The 15445-nt window shown below is 46.7% G+C and overlaps 1 protein-coding gene across 1 annotated transcript in view; it reads left to right on the top strand.

Annotated features, from left to right (window-relative positions):
• The window catches only part of ZNF277 (zinc finger protein 277), an 80957-nt gene that overhangs the window by 1117 nt on the left and 64395 nt on the right, over positions 1-15445 (top strand). The gene's annotated exons all lie outside the window — the stretch shown is intronic.

The raw sequence follows: 15445 nt of genomic DNA on the forward strand, positions 1-15445 counted from the left end.
CAATTCAACTTATAGTGTGTAAACACGGTGTGATATGGCTTCCGATGTTGCCGATATAGGGAACATCGGAAACCATATCGCATGTTGATTGTGTACTTTTGTAGAGCTTGCGAGCCTGGCGCTCTCCCGTGTGAGCGAAAATCGGCAACCAAATAGAGAGGGCAGCCAAGACTATATAATGCAGATCTGCACTATATATTCAAAATTGTGCCTCTGCATGCCGTGCTATGCGAGTCCCGATGCGACCTGATCATATCAGGACTCGCATAGCACGGCATATCCTACCGTGTCTACACACAATTAGTTATGGTAAATGTTATTGCCAAAACCTGTTTGTTTAGCTGCTAACCATAAAATATGTGGACAAACTGGAGCAAAATCTATATTGCAGTGTAAAAATAAAGCAGTCAGTATTTTCCCTGCACAGAAACAAAATTACTCACCCAAATCTAATTCTCTCTGCACATGATACATCTGCCCCCCTGCAGTGCACATGGTTTTGTCCATCTAAGAAGGATTTTGTCAGAAAGAATGAACCAAAATAAGGCCCCCTGTGTGGATAGAGCCCTTACATAGACAAGGATGAAGCGCATCACATAGTAGCACAGTACATTGCTGTACACTAATACAGGATATGTAATATTACCAAACACCATGGAACCATTTTTCATATTACTCATTCCATGATGTGGGTAATGGTATTTGGATGGTTGACGGGCAATGTTTAGGCCGACAAGGAGAAAATGTTGACACAAGAAAAATGTCAATATATTTTCAATCAACACATGAAAAGGTTGAAATGTTTTTGTTTTGTTTAAATTATTTTTACTGTTTTCATTCTTGACCATCAACGTGGACTTTGGTTGGGAACAGTAAAGTGTGGTGAGCACAGCAGTACACTAAAATTGGGTTTAAATGCTGACAGAAAAAGAAAACTTAAAAAGTCACTATTTTTCATGCAGTCATCACCGGGTGTGGTGACACTCTTCACTGTCACTTGTGGGCTCCTAAGTAGGGTCAAGGGCCTATTTCAGGGGGACATAGCCTTTTGGAACCCATTTCACCAACTCTGTCCCTAACTTCAAGATTATTATTGGTTGGATGTTCTTTAGGAGGTGACTAATACCATGTTCTCATTGCCGCCACTGCAAAATCCCGGGTTTTTCTTGCCGGATTTTTGGCAGGGCACAGAGCTTGTCAGCTCAATAGACCCCATTCACACTGCACCTCAGACACGGGAATTTCCCGTGTCTGCACCTTTCACACTGCTTTCCATGGTCTGCCTTCCAACAAGTGTGTGGAATTTGATTGGCTGTTTAAAAAGCAGCTTTTATTGGCTGGCTGTCACATATCACATGATTACATCCCCCAATGAACTTGCTTTTTTGCATTTTGTGAGAAAAACCCGGGTCTGTGCTGTTCACACTGCCATACACCCGTGTATTACCCAGGAAAAACCCTGCAAAAAACCTGTGTCTAATTCCCAGGGCATAACACCCGGGAATTTCACAAAGACCCTTTCACACTGAGACAGGACACAGGAAATTACTGCTTGCCCTGGCAAATACCCGGGTTTTTGCGGCAGTGAGATTGGGGTATAAGAGGGGCATGTACAGAATCATACCTTCTAAAGTTTGAGTGATGGCTAACCTTTACACTCCAGCTGTTGTTGAACTACACATCACAACATGCCCTGCTACAGATTTACTATTTGGCCATGCTAAAATTGATGCAGGGAATGCTGGGATGTGTAATTCAACAACAGCTGGAGTGTCAAGGTTAGCCATCACTGTTCTAAACAATAGAAATGAGTAGTTGCCCATAGTCTGCTTCTAGCTGTCATTTTATGAAATTATAGGATGAAACTGATTGGTTGCTATGGGCGGGATTCTTCACTATTCCACTTCCAAAACCCCATACAACCAGTAACATTGTCATCACAAATTCCAGTATATCTGACATTTCCTGTAGTGTCATACTCAAAGTAACAGCTTTTTTTTCTTTCCCATTCTTTGTGCATACTACATTTGACTGCATTTGATAAGCAACATTATGAGCCAGATGTATGTTATAACCAGCCAATCACCTCCTGACTGCCATATTACAGACTGGGTTTGAAAAATGATTGGCTGTTTATCACTCTCCACTTTATCATTTTTTTGAAGCGTGATACATCTGGCCCTTTGTATCATATTTAAAGCTGGAAATTATTTTGGTGGGCATTCTAAATAATAAACTGGTGCATATTTTTATTTTTGCCAACCTCTGAATGAAGATATTAAAGAGCTTCCAGTATTAGGAACATTTTCCTAAGAGCTTTAACGGTGAGTGCTGCTGCGTGCTCCCACATAATCCTTGGGCAAAATCGCCCAGTGTGTATGGATCTTTACTAGTACCATATAAAGGACAATATGTCACAATATATATCACAGGGCCATATGTCAGATCGCACAGTTTGTATGGCCGACCCATATATATTTCCATCAGGCATCAGGTCGGCTGGAATACACATCATTCTATGTACCTGGCCTTAGTTATTGGTTGAGCAGCATTTATTGGCCATTACAGCAAAAGGGAACCTCAACATTTTGTTATTCTACTTACAGGATTACTTCTGCTTACAGCCCTCACAGTATGAGAAATATACTTTGTAAAAGCATTAAGATAATTGTTTATTTTCCCCCTACTTTGTGATTGAAGCAATTGTGTTTTCATTTTTACTAATTAAGATTGAAAGTAGCATAACAGTCAAAGATAGAAAATACTTCAAGCTCACTTAACACAGGAGCACATGTTCACATAATGCCCATACTTACCAACAATCTGGATTGCAAATTATTTTGCGAGTGGGAGGTGATCTACTGCACAGCTATGAAATAAGTTGTCTGTTTTTATCATTTTTCTCTTTAATTCTCTTTCTTATGTGTAACAAGGCAGAAAGTTCCTAGGCAACAGCTGCTAAAAGAGAATATGGACAGATTACAGTGATACTAGTTCTATTGCCCAAATTTGTTTTGGTATTTTTAACTCTTTCTTTTGTACAAATTATCTTTGTTGTATTTGTACATATTGGGGTAAATTTACTAAGAAGGCTTAGTACGAAAAGGGAAACTCTGGTCCATAGAAGCCCATGTTATGAATTTAACATTGGCGTCTATGATGGGAAGAGCCGGGGGTTCCCTAATTCTCAGGGAGGGGCTGCATGGGAGGTTTGTTGGGAATTGTTGTGCCACAAAAGAACCTAACACTTTATTCTAATTTCTACATTTTTAACCCAGCCCGCCACTACACTCAGTCAGCCCGGGCCGGGGTTCTCCTAGAGGGGGGGGGGTCTCCACTCCCAGGGACCCAGCCCAGGCTGACTGGCCAGGATGATCATGCTTTGGCTGGGGACCTTATGTAAAAGTGTCCCCCAGCTGTGGCATGACACCTCTGGCTGTTTGAGCCTGGTGCTGGTTTACAAAATATGGCGGACCCCTACTGCTTTTGTCCTGTGTATTTTGGGAACCAAGACCGGGCCAAGAGCCTGGTACTGGTTATAGATATACAGGGGGACCCAATTTAATTTCCCCCCTGTATTTCTGCAACCAGGCCCAGCTCAATGCCCATTTAATTTTTTAAATGCCCATTTAATGCTTTTAAAAAAAAAAATGTATTCTTATTATTTATATATTTATCTACTTTTTTACACACAGAATCCTGCACGGATCTGAATGATCCATGCGGACTTTAGCCAATTACAGCTGGAAAATTATAAGTATTTTCCAGTCATATTTTCTGCTGCCAAATTCTGCTGTACTAATATTGATAATTTTTACATAGTTGGCATTAAAAAATTATTATTTTATGTACAGTTCTGATTATTACATGCAGTCCAATGGAACTGCAATGGGTTTGAATCTGCCAACCTTTATATGGCATCGTATGAACGCAAATATTTTACGTAGAGATATGATTTTCTGATTTGTTTAAGGTTTATAGATTATGTATTTGGGGTATGGTCAGGAACACAGAATAGTTTTTTGGAGATGGTCGGAGAACTAAATACAGAGCCAGAACCGATACGTTTTCCCTACTGCATTGATCAGTAAACTGTTAAATATTGGATGTCTCTATTTTTTGAGATGGTAATAAGTTTATACCCTTTTTCGCAAAGCAACAGACTGCGACATAGGCAGGTATTCAATGCTGTTTGCGAGTGGTGACAGCGAGCAGGGCTTCCTGCTCGCTGTCACCACTCACCCTGACAGCATTCAACACAGCCTCCGCATCCGCCAATTCCCCCTCGCTCCGTTTTTTGAGCGAGGGGGAATTGGCGGATGCGGCTCCAGAAGCAGCGAGACCCGCGGCTAAAAACTGCGGGTCTCGCTGTTTTGGGGAACTCTCGCCGTCCTGTGACGGCGAGTATTTCCCCAGAACGTTGAATAGAGCGAACGGCCGGCGCGGGGGTTAAACAGCGAGGATCGCTGGTTTTCAGCAATGCTCGCTGTTTAACCCCCTCGCCGGCCACTCGCTGCGGCATTGAATACACCCCATACAAGCCAGAAGTCAGCACTGTATGCGTGTAAAGGAGAGCTTGCCAATCTCTAAAATTTTTAGGGTATTAAGAACAAACAGCAGCTACTCAACAGCTGGATGTGATGGGCAAGAGATTCTTGTCAAGGGGGTATATTCAAGAAAAGTGGTACAGTGTTGTTTCTAAAGGTTATCCAGAGATACCAAAAATCTCAAAATCAGAGAGAGGATGTGCCACAGAACCCCAGACTGGTACATGTGGGTACATTTGACCATACATCTAAGTCTACCCAGGCTATTTACAGATGTCACTGGACAATTGTTGGTAGTGACTCTGCACTTAAACTCGCTAAGTATAGAGCACCCATGATTGCATACCGCCGAGGCCCGAACCTTCACCAACTGCTAATGAGGCCCACCTTGCAACCTAACAACGCAGGCACGCAGCGGTTAAAGTTGGAGAAAACGGTCTGCTTCAAATGTAAGGGTTGTACAACCTGCAATGCCATAATCACAGGTAGCTCTGTCTCACAACCACACAGCGCATTAAAATTTGTCATAGACTGACATGTACCAGGGCATTTTAGTGTTCATTCTAGCACCCGCTATCTTTGAAAACTCATGCAGTTCGTCTTCCCTACCTGGGGTGTCGCTGTCTGCTGTGGTGTTTCTAGAACAGGTTTGGTTTACATATCAGTGCTGATATACAGACCATACTGTGCTAGAATCACTACAGCAGACAGCGACACCCCTGGCAGGGAAGAGGAACTCCATGGGTTTTCAAAGATAGCGGGTGCTAGAATGAACACTACATTTGTTATATAATATATGTACTCATTTGCCCTTGCGGATTGAGTACAGCCTGCTCCCTTTTAAGTAATTGCTGATGAGTATTGATAATAGATTAATTGCTCTTTTTATGCAATCTAGATTGGCTATTATTGTTCAGGTGAATGGATTTTTTGATTATTATATAAGCATAGGCCGAATTATGAGTTGCCCGCTATTTGTATAGCATATAATTATTCCATTATGTGCTGGGAATTGTGCAAAATTTCCCACTTGGTAGACTGAAACGCAGTCATATTGGATTTGTTTAGATGTCTATGACAGTATATAACCTGACAGGGAGTTTGATGTCCGTGCGTTGATACGCACCGGAGGGGTTCTTCCGGTGTTTGAAAAGCAAGGCCATATTAGTTCCTGTCAGTCGCTCAGGGAATTCTATAGACACTTAGTGTTCACGCTAGGATGGAGACCGGGCAGGGGGGTGGACCGGTCCACAGCTGGGGGCGTGCCCCGGGTCGCCGGCGTCATCAAAGGGGCGTGCCCCGGGTCGCCGGCGTCATCAAAGGGGCGTGCCCCGGGTCGCCGGCGTCATCAAAGGGGCGTGCCCCGTGTCGCCGGCGTCATCAAAGGGGCGTGCCCGGGCCGCCGGCATCGTCAAAGGGGGTGGGACCGGCCCCTCCGAAGCCACTATGCTGCCGGGGAAGCGCCGGGCATCGCCGTCTACGGCGACGCTGGGCTTCCCCGTGAGGCTGTTTTAGCGGGGCGCTGCGAGAGGGGCAGGGCGCATTTTGCCCTTTAAAAATCGGGCAGGTCGCAGCGCCCCGCTAAAACAGCCTAGCGGGAACACTAGACACTTATGTGGAATGAACGCTCTGGGCTCCCGTAAGTGGAGGCACACCAGGGACTGCTTGACATGCTTTACCTCATTAGCAGCGTTACTTAAGGGGGTGCCCCAGGCGGTTTTGGTATCTTCTAATCCTGAGAGCTGTATAGATGCTTATTACTATGTTTTGACAAAGGCCGTGAATGGTCAAAAAGTCGAATGAGACCATGGTCCCCTGCACATTTGGTGATGTATAAATAAAAGTCATACTTTTCTACTAAGTGCTGAGTGCCCTTATTGGACCTCCATTGGCCCTGCATGTATATTAATTGGAGCATGAACTGCTACTATATTGGTGCACCCCACTGTTGTGATCTGATGGTGTGTGTATATATATATATATGGTACTTGTTTCCTAGCACGGCCACACCGATTTCCATCGGGGTGGTCGTGTCGGAAAAATTGCGTCGCTTGCATCGCATGCGTTTGACGCGATTTTTTAATTGAATGAAATGTGAATAGGGTCCCTGGGACCCGATTTTACATTACATTCAATGTAAAATATGCCCTACACCCCCAATTTTACACCCTCAACGCCACCCCACGATTGACGTGAACCCGAAGCGTGGCGAGCGGCGGAGGTGCGCGTCCTCAGACTTTTTCATTCCCCTACTATCCACGTCGGCGTGGAGTTGAGAATATAAAGTGTGGCGAGGGCAGTGAGCCACCGAGCCTGAAGCGTGGCGAGCGCCCGCGTATTACTTCACAGGTATACGCATCCCCTCGCGGGGCTCGCTGCGCTCGCCACGCTTCGGGCTCGCTGCGCTCGCCACACTTTATATTCTCAACTCCACGCCGACGTGGATGGTAGGGGAATGAAAGGACGCGCACCGCCGCCCCTCGCGGGCTCGCTGTGCTCGCCACGCTTCGGGTTCGCGTCAATCGTGGGGTGACGACGGGGCCATATACAATGTGAAATGGGTCGTATTGGCCCATTTCACATTGTTTCCTATGTGAGATGGACTTAATCAAGTCCATCTCATCTTGTGCCATTATAATGGCACAAGACCGACGCGATGCTCCCGATTTCAATGTTAAAAAATATTTGAAGCCTATGGGGAAATCGCGGGCATCGCGTCGGTCGCGTCTGGGGCCATGCTAATGGCCGCGACCGACGCGATGCCCGCGATTTAGGCTTTGACGGCTAAATGGACCTGATTTCAAAGGAAATCGGGTCCATCGCGGGCATCGTGTACCTTAACTTTAAGGTACACGATGCCCGCGATTATGGCCGTGCTAGGAAACAAGTACTATATATATATATATATATATATATATATATATATATATATATATATATATATATATATATATATATATATATATATATATATATATATATATATATATATATATATATATATATATAGCAAACGGGCAGGATGGCACTCCCAAGATTTCGACAATGTAGATAAAGAAATAACAGTCAAACACCAATAGCTTGTGTCAACGTTTCGGGCTGAGCCCTTTATCAAGACATGGCAAGTGAACAAAACAGTACTTACATTTATAGAAAAAATGGGGGGAAAAAAAAAAAAACTCGTGCAGCCAACACCAACGCAGCCCCGGCGGGTAGTCAGTGACGTCAAAAGGCGCACTAGACTACTAATCGGGGTCACCGGGGGGTGTGTCTGGAACACCCGGAGTGAGGGAGTCATGGCAACACAGACGCTGAAAGACGCGACTGTAAATAGCCTGGGAACGGGCAGGAGCGAGGACGCCGCCTGCCCAGTGCAAGAACATAGCTGGCTAGTGTGACTGAGCACTAGTGGGCAGAAGACAAAGGTGGCTAGAGCTTGTTGCTGGAGGCTGCAGCGAGTGTTTCAACTTGCATAACATATGTCGAGCATATAATAAAACATACATGTTGTAGACAAAATGAGGGCTCAAAACATGGTAAATTATGCAGCAACAACAAACATGATATGGAAGCAGATATGGACAGCGAATGGCAAAAGCGGACCAAATGAGTCCAAAGAGACAAACAGGCATATATGGGATGGCAGAGCCTAACAGAAAAACCTGTATGTGAAATAAAAAGAAATGCTGGGACCACTGGACAAGGCAAAGGGCAGGAGAGGGGGAGAGTAAAGAGACAGCGGGAAGAGAACGTAAACTGCCTGAAATGCAGGCGCTGTGGGCAAGACGGACTAAGGGTGTGGAAAGGGAGCAAAGGGGAACCAGGACCACTAGAGCGAGTGAGCTGGCGTGCAGTTAAAGGGCGGGACGCTTCAGTGAAGCTGCGGGGCAAACACGACTAGAAATATGGCAGGGTGTGCAGAGTAACCGCGGTGCGCCTAAGGCAGGAACCGGGCTGGAACTAAGTCAGACACTAAGCAAGGGGGGTCTAAGAATGGGGGACGTGAACTAAAAGACCCTAAGTAGAGAGTGACACCAAAGGTGGGGAGAAAGGGAGACTATGTATGGCTGAAAGTCAGCGCAAAGGGTGAGGAACAAACTAGACGGGTGAAAGGGAGACTATGTGAGGAACAAACTAGACGGGTGAGCGGAACTAAAGGTGACGGCTAAGCTAAAGTACTGTGGTAGACTACAGGTGTAAGGGGAGAGGAAAGGACGGACGAGAGGAAAGATGACAGAGAAAATGGAGAGGGCAAGGGGGGGAAAAAGGAGTAAAGAGCGAGTGACTGACGGCGGGAGGGACAGGACAAGGCAGATCACAGAAAGCAAGCAAATGGCATCATTTCATTAAGTCCATGTGGTTGTACAGTATCAAGAAGGTGAATCCATTTGGCTTCAAGTCTGAGTAAGGTGCGACCCCTGTCACCTCCTCTCTGGCTCTCAGGTACCCAGTCTATGATCTTGTACCTCAGGCTAGGCAAGCTGTGTTGCAATGCTTTCCAGTGTCTCGCAACCGGCTGGTCTGAACCCTTCGTGCCCAAGGCAGCCCTTATGCTGGATTTATGCATGGCAATGCGCTCTTTTAACTGACGGATAGTCTTGCCAACGTAAAGGAGGCCACAAGGACACTTAATGTAATAGACAATATAGCGGCTACTGCAGGTCAAGGGGTACCGGATCTTGAATTTGGAGCCAGTTCGTGGGTGAACGAAATGGTCACCTGTTTCTAGTCCGTTACATGTGACACAGTTAAGACAGCGGAAATTGCCGTTTTTTCTGCGAAGGAAGGTCTGTGCCGTGGCCTCTTTGTGACTGGAGATATCGTTATGGACAATGAAGTCTTTGATGTTTTTACTCCTTTTGAATGCCGGCATGATGGTGCAGTCTTTCAGGGCCTTCAGTTTGGGGTCCATAGTGATGATGGGCCATATTCTTCTAGCAGCTTTGACGATAACATGGCTGGCAGTTGAGTAGCATTGTGGCCATACGATACGGTTGGAGGTGGCAGTCACTGGTTTGGGGGTGAGTAAAGCCTCACGATTCAGTAACAGGACTCGGTCTCTGGTAGTACGGAGTAGTTTCAGAGGGTAGCCTCTGGCCAGGTATTTACCGGACATCAACTCAATTTCGTTCACAGCGTCTAGGTGTTCTGAGCATATCCGTCTAGCTCTGATGAATTGAGAGTAGGGTAAGGACCATTTAGCCGCTGGAGGGTGAAAGCTGCTGCCCAGTAGGGCTGTGTTACGGTCCGTGGGTTTATGATGCACCTTAGTGATAAGTTTCAGGTCTTCAGTTTGGGAGATGTTCACATCTAGGAAGTTGATCTCAGTGAAGCTGCAGGAATGGGTGAACTTGATGTGATCATCTGCTTGGTTGATCTGTTGCATTAAAAGAAGGAAATTCTCCTGCGTGTCATCCCAAAACATGATGATGTCGTCGATGTAACGAAAGTAGGTTTTAATTTTGTCAGCAATTTCTGGTCTAGAGAAGAATAAGTCTTTTTCAGTCTCAAACATGAAGATGTTAGCCAGACTTGGGGCCACGCATGATCCCATCGCGACCCCAGAGTGTTGAAGGTAAAATTTGCTGTCGAATATGAAATAATTGTGGGAGAGTGCCAGGTCCAATAATTCCATGAAAAAGGCACTGTCAGGGCCATTATAAATGTCACTGTTGTGTACTGCCCGTCGGACTGCTTCCAGGCCCCTGGCATGGGGGATGCTGGTGTAGAGCGATACCACGTCGATAGGAGGGCCGTGGTGTCCTTCAAGTAGGTGAATTGCCGCTGGACAATTGGCTGCAGGAAGAGATCCAGGAATTGTGCGGCCGTATAAAACAGAGAGTCTCTGGCGGCTATAATCGGCCTGCCTGGCGGGTGAAGGGGATCCTTGTGGATCTTCGGCAGCGTGTACAAAACAGGTACTTTGGGGAAGTCTGTGGTAAGTATGTTGCGGATTTCATCTGGAATGATGTTGCTGGTGACCGCATCTGATAGGAAACTGTCGAGACTGCGTATAAATAGTTGTTCTTACAACTTGACAAAGGGGCTAGTCCCCGAAACGTTGGAGTACCACTAAATCTTCTTTTGAAAACCCATTGAGTGCCGCTGTCTGACTGTACCCGGATTACACCTGGTTACACCTACACTATATATCTTCTATATATATATATATATATAATATATATATATATCTCCTGGGTGTAGAACTTTGAACAGATCCACAAGGCGCACTCGCCACAATAAAATTCAAATTTGAATTTTATTGTGGTGAGTGCGCCTTGTGGATCTGTTCAAAGTTCTACACCCAGGATATTGTTGGAACCTCTCTTGATGTTACCTTAGGGGATGCACCACATATGTTGAGAGGGACTGGCCGAGAGTGCGGACATCCTGATAAATATGTATATATATCCAAAAATAAAGATGGCACGCGGAGACTTCAAAGGATCAAACAATGGTGAGTAGTGCTTTAATCCATCAACTGCGACATTTCGGGGACAACATCCCCTTCATCAGAATACAGTGCAAGTGTCATAGTGACATCTTAAATACAAACACTTACCAATTGACATCTTCCAATTTCCCGCCCGTGGATCGCGCCGTCCGTCCACGGTCCCCGCACTTCCGGTTTCGGATATCCCATTTGGCCGAAGTGACACGTTCCCGGCCCCCGGAACATCAACCCAGTGACGTGAGGGAGAATCGTCATGGCAACCTGTATACAAATAAATATACATCGTGAACAACAAATATCGTGTAAGAGGGCAATCAGCCCATATATAAAAGTCCTGCGGCAAGAATATTTCACCTGTCGCAAGACAATTTCAATAGTGATGTCGCTTAATATTAAAAATTCAAAGTGAAACCTCAAACGTGCAAAACACATACAACAAAGTACTTCAACCCAAATACTAATACAAATGTCTACCTCTATACCATCTGGGTAAATACAAAACATAAAACCTATACTAAGCGGGTCACATTTCCTCTTATTCCTGACATGTTTTGCATGATATTAAAACCTGTCTATATAGACCATTGATGTAAGGCATTAATATGGGTAACACAAACAGCCTAAATGGGATTACACAAAATTAACTAATCCCAAGGATTTATTGAGCCCCTTGGGCTTCAATGTATCCAAACGAAAGATCCATCTGGTTTTTAACTGTAAAAGTTGTCTCGCTCTGTCTCCTCCCCTTAAAGAACTAGGTACGTGGTCAATTGCTTTACACTGTAACGTGGCCATGCCATGTTGATGATCGGCAAAATGCCTGGCCACTGGCTGGTCACCAGTGCCTGCTAATAGTGGCACCTGTTGTTATGTTGAACTGAGGTTTGTGCACTAAAGCACCAGGGAGAAGGGAGTGGAAGGTCAGGAGTGAGCCAGTGGCCGTGACCGCTGTTTAGGACGGCCACGGCGAACCCTACACTCTCTCTGTTGAGCCCCTCGGACAGATGGCAAACCCCTGCAGATGCTAGTCTTCACCTGTTGCCGCCGCGTCCGAAGGAGCGAGTTATGCCTGCTCCAACCCCGATGCAGCTAGGTCTATGTACGGACAAAGAGCTTGCAATCGTCAGAGGTGGGCACAAAAGGAAAAGACTAACTACCAGGCCTAAGCTGATAATAACCCCTATCTGCCGGCACCAGGCCAAGGACGGGATCGCGACCCAGTCGCAAACACCAGAGAGAGTAAAGGGAAAGACCTATATTGGTAAATTTAAAAAAAAAAAACTAAGTTCACCTTTCTCTTTCAATGGTCCTGGTGACACAGCTCAACACTGGGATGTAGGAGGGTCCGAAGGAGCCAGGCACCTATCCTAAAGTTTTAGAGGGTAGGCTCCTCCCCTACTGCATCCCTGGACTCTCCAGTTCGTGTTAGGTGCCCACTGGAGTGGGTGCTATTCTAAAGGGCTGCAGGAGCAGCCGAAGAATTAGAGTAGTTAGGGGATTTTTATTGTTTTATTAACTTTTACCCTAGCTAGGTAGGCACAGTGTGAGGATTCTCATAGTGATTCCTCACACTGCTAGCGCAGCAGGAGCTGACAGAAGCGCGTCCTGTCAGCTCACTGTGCACAGGGGAGACACTGTCTGGTCTCCCTGTGCAGCGCTTATAGCCTTTTCTAAAAGGCTGCCTGGGCTCCGGAGTACCCTGAAACCGGCTCCACATTTAGGTGGGGATCATGGGGGACAGGCGCTCCGTGATGGCGGCGGCCATTTTATGCGGAGCTTACACGCTGAGCTCCTAGATGAGAGGACAGCAGCGTCGTGACAGGCATGTTCCAAGTGATCCCCAGTTGAGGGGGAGACACTGGAACTAGGAAATCCTACCTGAGGAGCGGCTGGCTGGGGGTGGTTGGCGCCAAAAGGTCACGGACCCCGCAGCAGCAGGGACCTGTGGTCTCTTCCTTCACTCTGACTTTGGCGCCTTTCAGAACGCTTGCAGCGGAGCTGAGCTGGCTTACTGATCCTGGCAGAGTGACTTGGATTTCCTGGGCATCGCTTCCCCGCAGTTGAAACCAACAGACAGATAAGTGATTGGGTGCATTGCCTCTGTATAAACGCTTGTACATTGTTTGCACTGTGTATACTGATAGATATACATTTATCACTTGCATCATGTCTGAGCATCAGGCTGTGGTTTTGGGGGAGGGAGCCCTTAGTGCACTAAGCGCGTGCAATGTTTGCACACAAAAGTTTGTCCCTGAGCAGATGGCCAAGGGGGGCTTATGTATTACTTGCGCTGATGTGAGACCCATGGGCAGTGAACCCCATAGGGCAGAGCAGATGGAACCTGCGTGGGCCAGGGCCCTAGGCAGGTCAGTTAACGCTTTGGTGCAGCTTTTGGACAGGCAGAGTGATGGGCTGGTAGAATCACAGAGACCTATGCCATCATCTCAGCAGTCGTCTGGCTCCTTGCCTCTTACCCAGGCAGATCCTGCGCTGATTCAGGTGATGCAGGATACTGCTAAAGGGATCAACAGGTTCAGTGAAATGCTGGACAAAATGGATGATGTGGCAGGGACCCCTAGAAGGTCTTATGCTTTAACTACTGTGGTAGATGAGGAGGAAGGAGAGTATACTGACATCCCCTGGGATCAGGGTGATGATGTGGAAGAGAACTCTGCTGCTGGTATAGAGGATCTCATTGTAGCTGTGAAGCAGGCTTTAAAGCTGTCTGTGGAGGATAAGACTCCTGTTAAAGGTGTTTTTAAGCGACAGCGGAAGGAGGCTGTTACTTTTCCTTCAGATGAGGGGTTACAGGAATTGTTAGAAGGGGCTTGGAAAACTCCTGATAAGAGGCTACAGATGCCTAAGCGATTCCTTAGTCTGTACCCCATGCCAGAGTCTCATGCGGAGCTCTGGGAAAAGGTCCCAGTTGTGGACGCTTCAGTGGCACGTTTGTCCAAGGCTACTGTATTACCAGTACAGGGCGGTGCAGCTTTCAAAGATTCTGTGGATAAAAAGCTGGAGGGTAACCTCAAGGCTATCTTTGAAGGGGTGGGGTTTACCTTACGGCCCCTTATTGCTTCAGCCTGGGTCTCTAAGGCCATGATAGAGTGGGCTGGTGAATTATGCACCATGCTGCAGGCTGACCCTGGTGCGTTACTGCTTGCAGAAAAGATTAAGGCAGCTGCGGAATATGCAGTGGAAGCAGAGGAGGAAGCTATTAAAATGGCAACCAGAGTGTCCACAGTCTCCATTAATGCCAGGAGAGTGCTTTGGCTTAAAGCCTGGGAAGCAGACAATGAGTCCAAGAAGGCTCTGGAAACATTAGCCTTCAAAGGAAAGGTGCTTTTTGGTACCGAATTAGAGGAGATTATAAAGCAGGCCACGGGCGGCAAAAGTACATTCCTGCCGGCCTCCTCAGCAAAGCAGACGTCCAGATTTTCTGCTTTTAAGCCGTCCTTTCGGCCCTCCCCTAGAGGTGGTGCGTCCTTTCGAGGACAGTCTTTCAGGGGAAGGTTTCAGTCCTCTAGAGGCAAGACACAAAAGTCAAAATTTGGCTCTTTTCACAAGAAGCCTGCCACAAAGGGAGAGGATAAACCCTCTGCATGACTGTCAGGGGCTTCGCCCGACAGTGACAAAAGTGGGGGGGCGTCTCACACTCTTCAGGGACGCTTGGGCTTCTCTAGGCCAGGATGCCTGGGTGTTAGATATTATAACACAGGGTTACAAAATCCCTTGCAGAGGGCCGCCTCCGAAGAGGTTCATCCCCACATCCTTACCAAAGGAGGCACGGCTTCGTACAGCTCTTGTGAGAGCAGCTCACTCCCTTTTGGAAAAAGGGGTGGTTACACCAGTCCCCAGGGCAGAGTGGAAGAAAGGCTTTTACTCCACGCTGTTCCTGGTGCCCAAACCAGACGGGTCTTTCAGACCAATACTAAATTTGAAGTCCCTAAATGCTGATTTATGGGTAGACCATTTCAAAATGGAGTCCCTACGGTCAGTACTCCTGAGTCTGGACCAGGGAGAATTTTTGGCGTCCATGGATGTCCAGGACGCATATTTGCACGTTCCTATACACCCGGAGCATCAGACCTTGTTGAGGTTTGCCATAGGAGACCTGCATTTACAATTCCGGGCGTTACCCTTTGGGCTAGCAACCGCGCCAAGGGTATTCACAAAGATAATGTCAGTAATGGCGGCGGTGCTGAGGCTCAGGGGAATCACAGTAATACCCTATTTGGACGATCTCCTGTTCAAAGCAGAGTCGGCAGCCATGCTGCAGAGTCACTTGGCAGAGGCAATCAGTTTTTTGCAGGCTCACGGCTGGATTTTAAATTTGCAAAAATCTCAGTTGGTACCGTCACAAAGGCTCCAATTCTTGGGAGTCATACTGGACACCCATCTTCATCGGGTATTCCTCCCGGAGGTAAAGGCCAGGGATCTGGTC

This window comes from Crinia signifera, chromosome 4, assembly GCF_055691185.1.
Source record: "Crinia signifera chromosome 4, ASM5569118v1, whole genome shotgun sequence".
NCBI classification, from domain to species: Eukaryota; Metazoa; Chordata; class Amphibia; order Anura; family Myobatrachidae; genus Crinia; species Crinia signifera.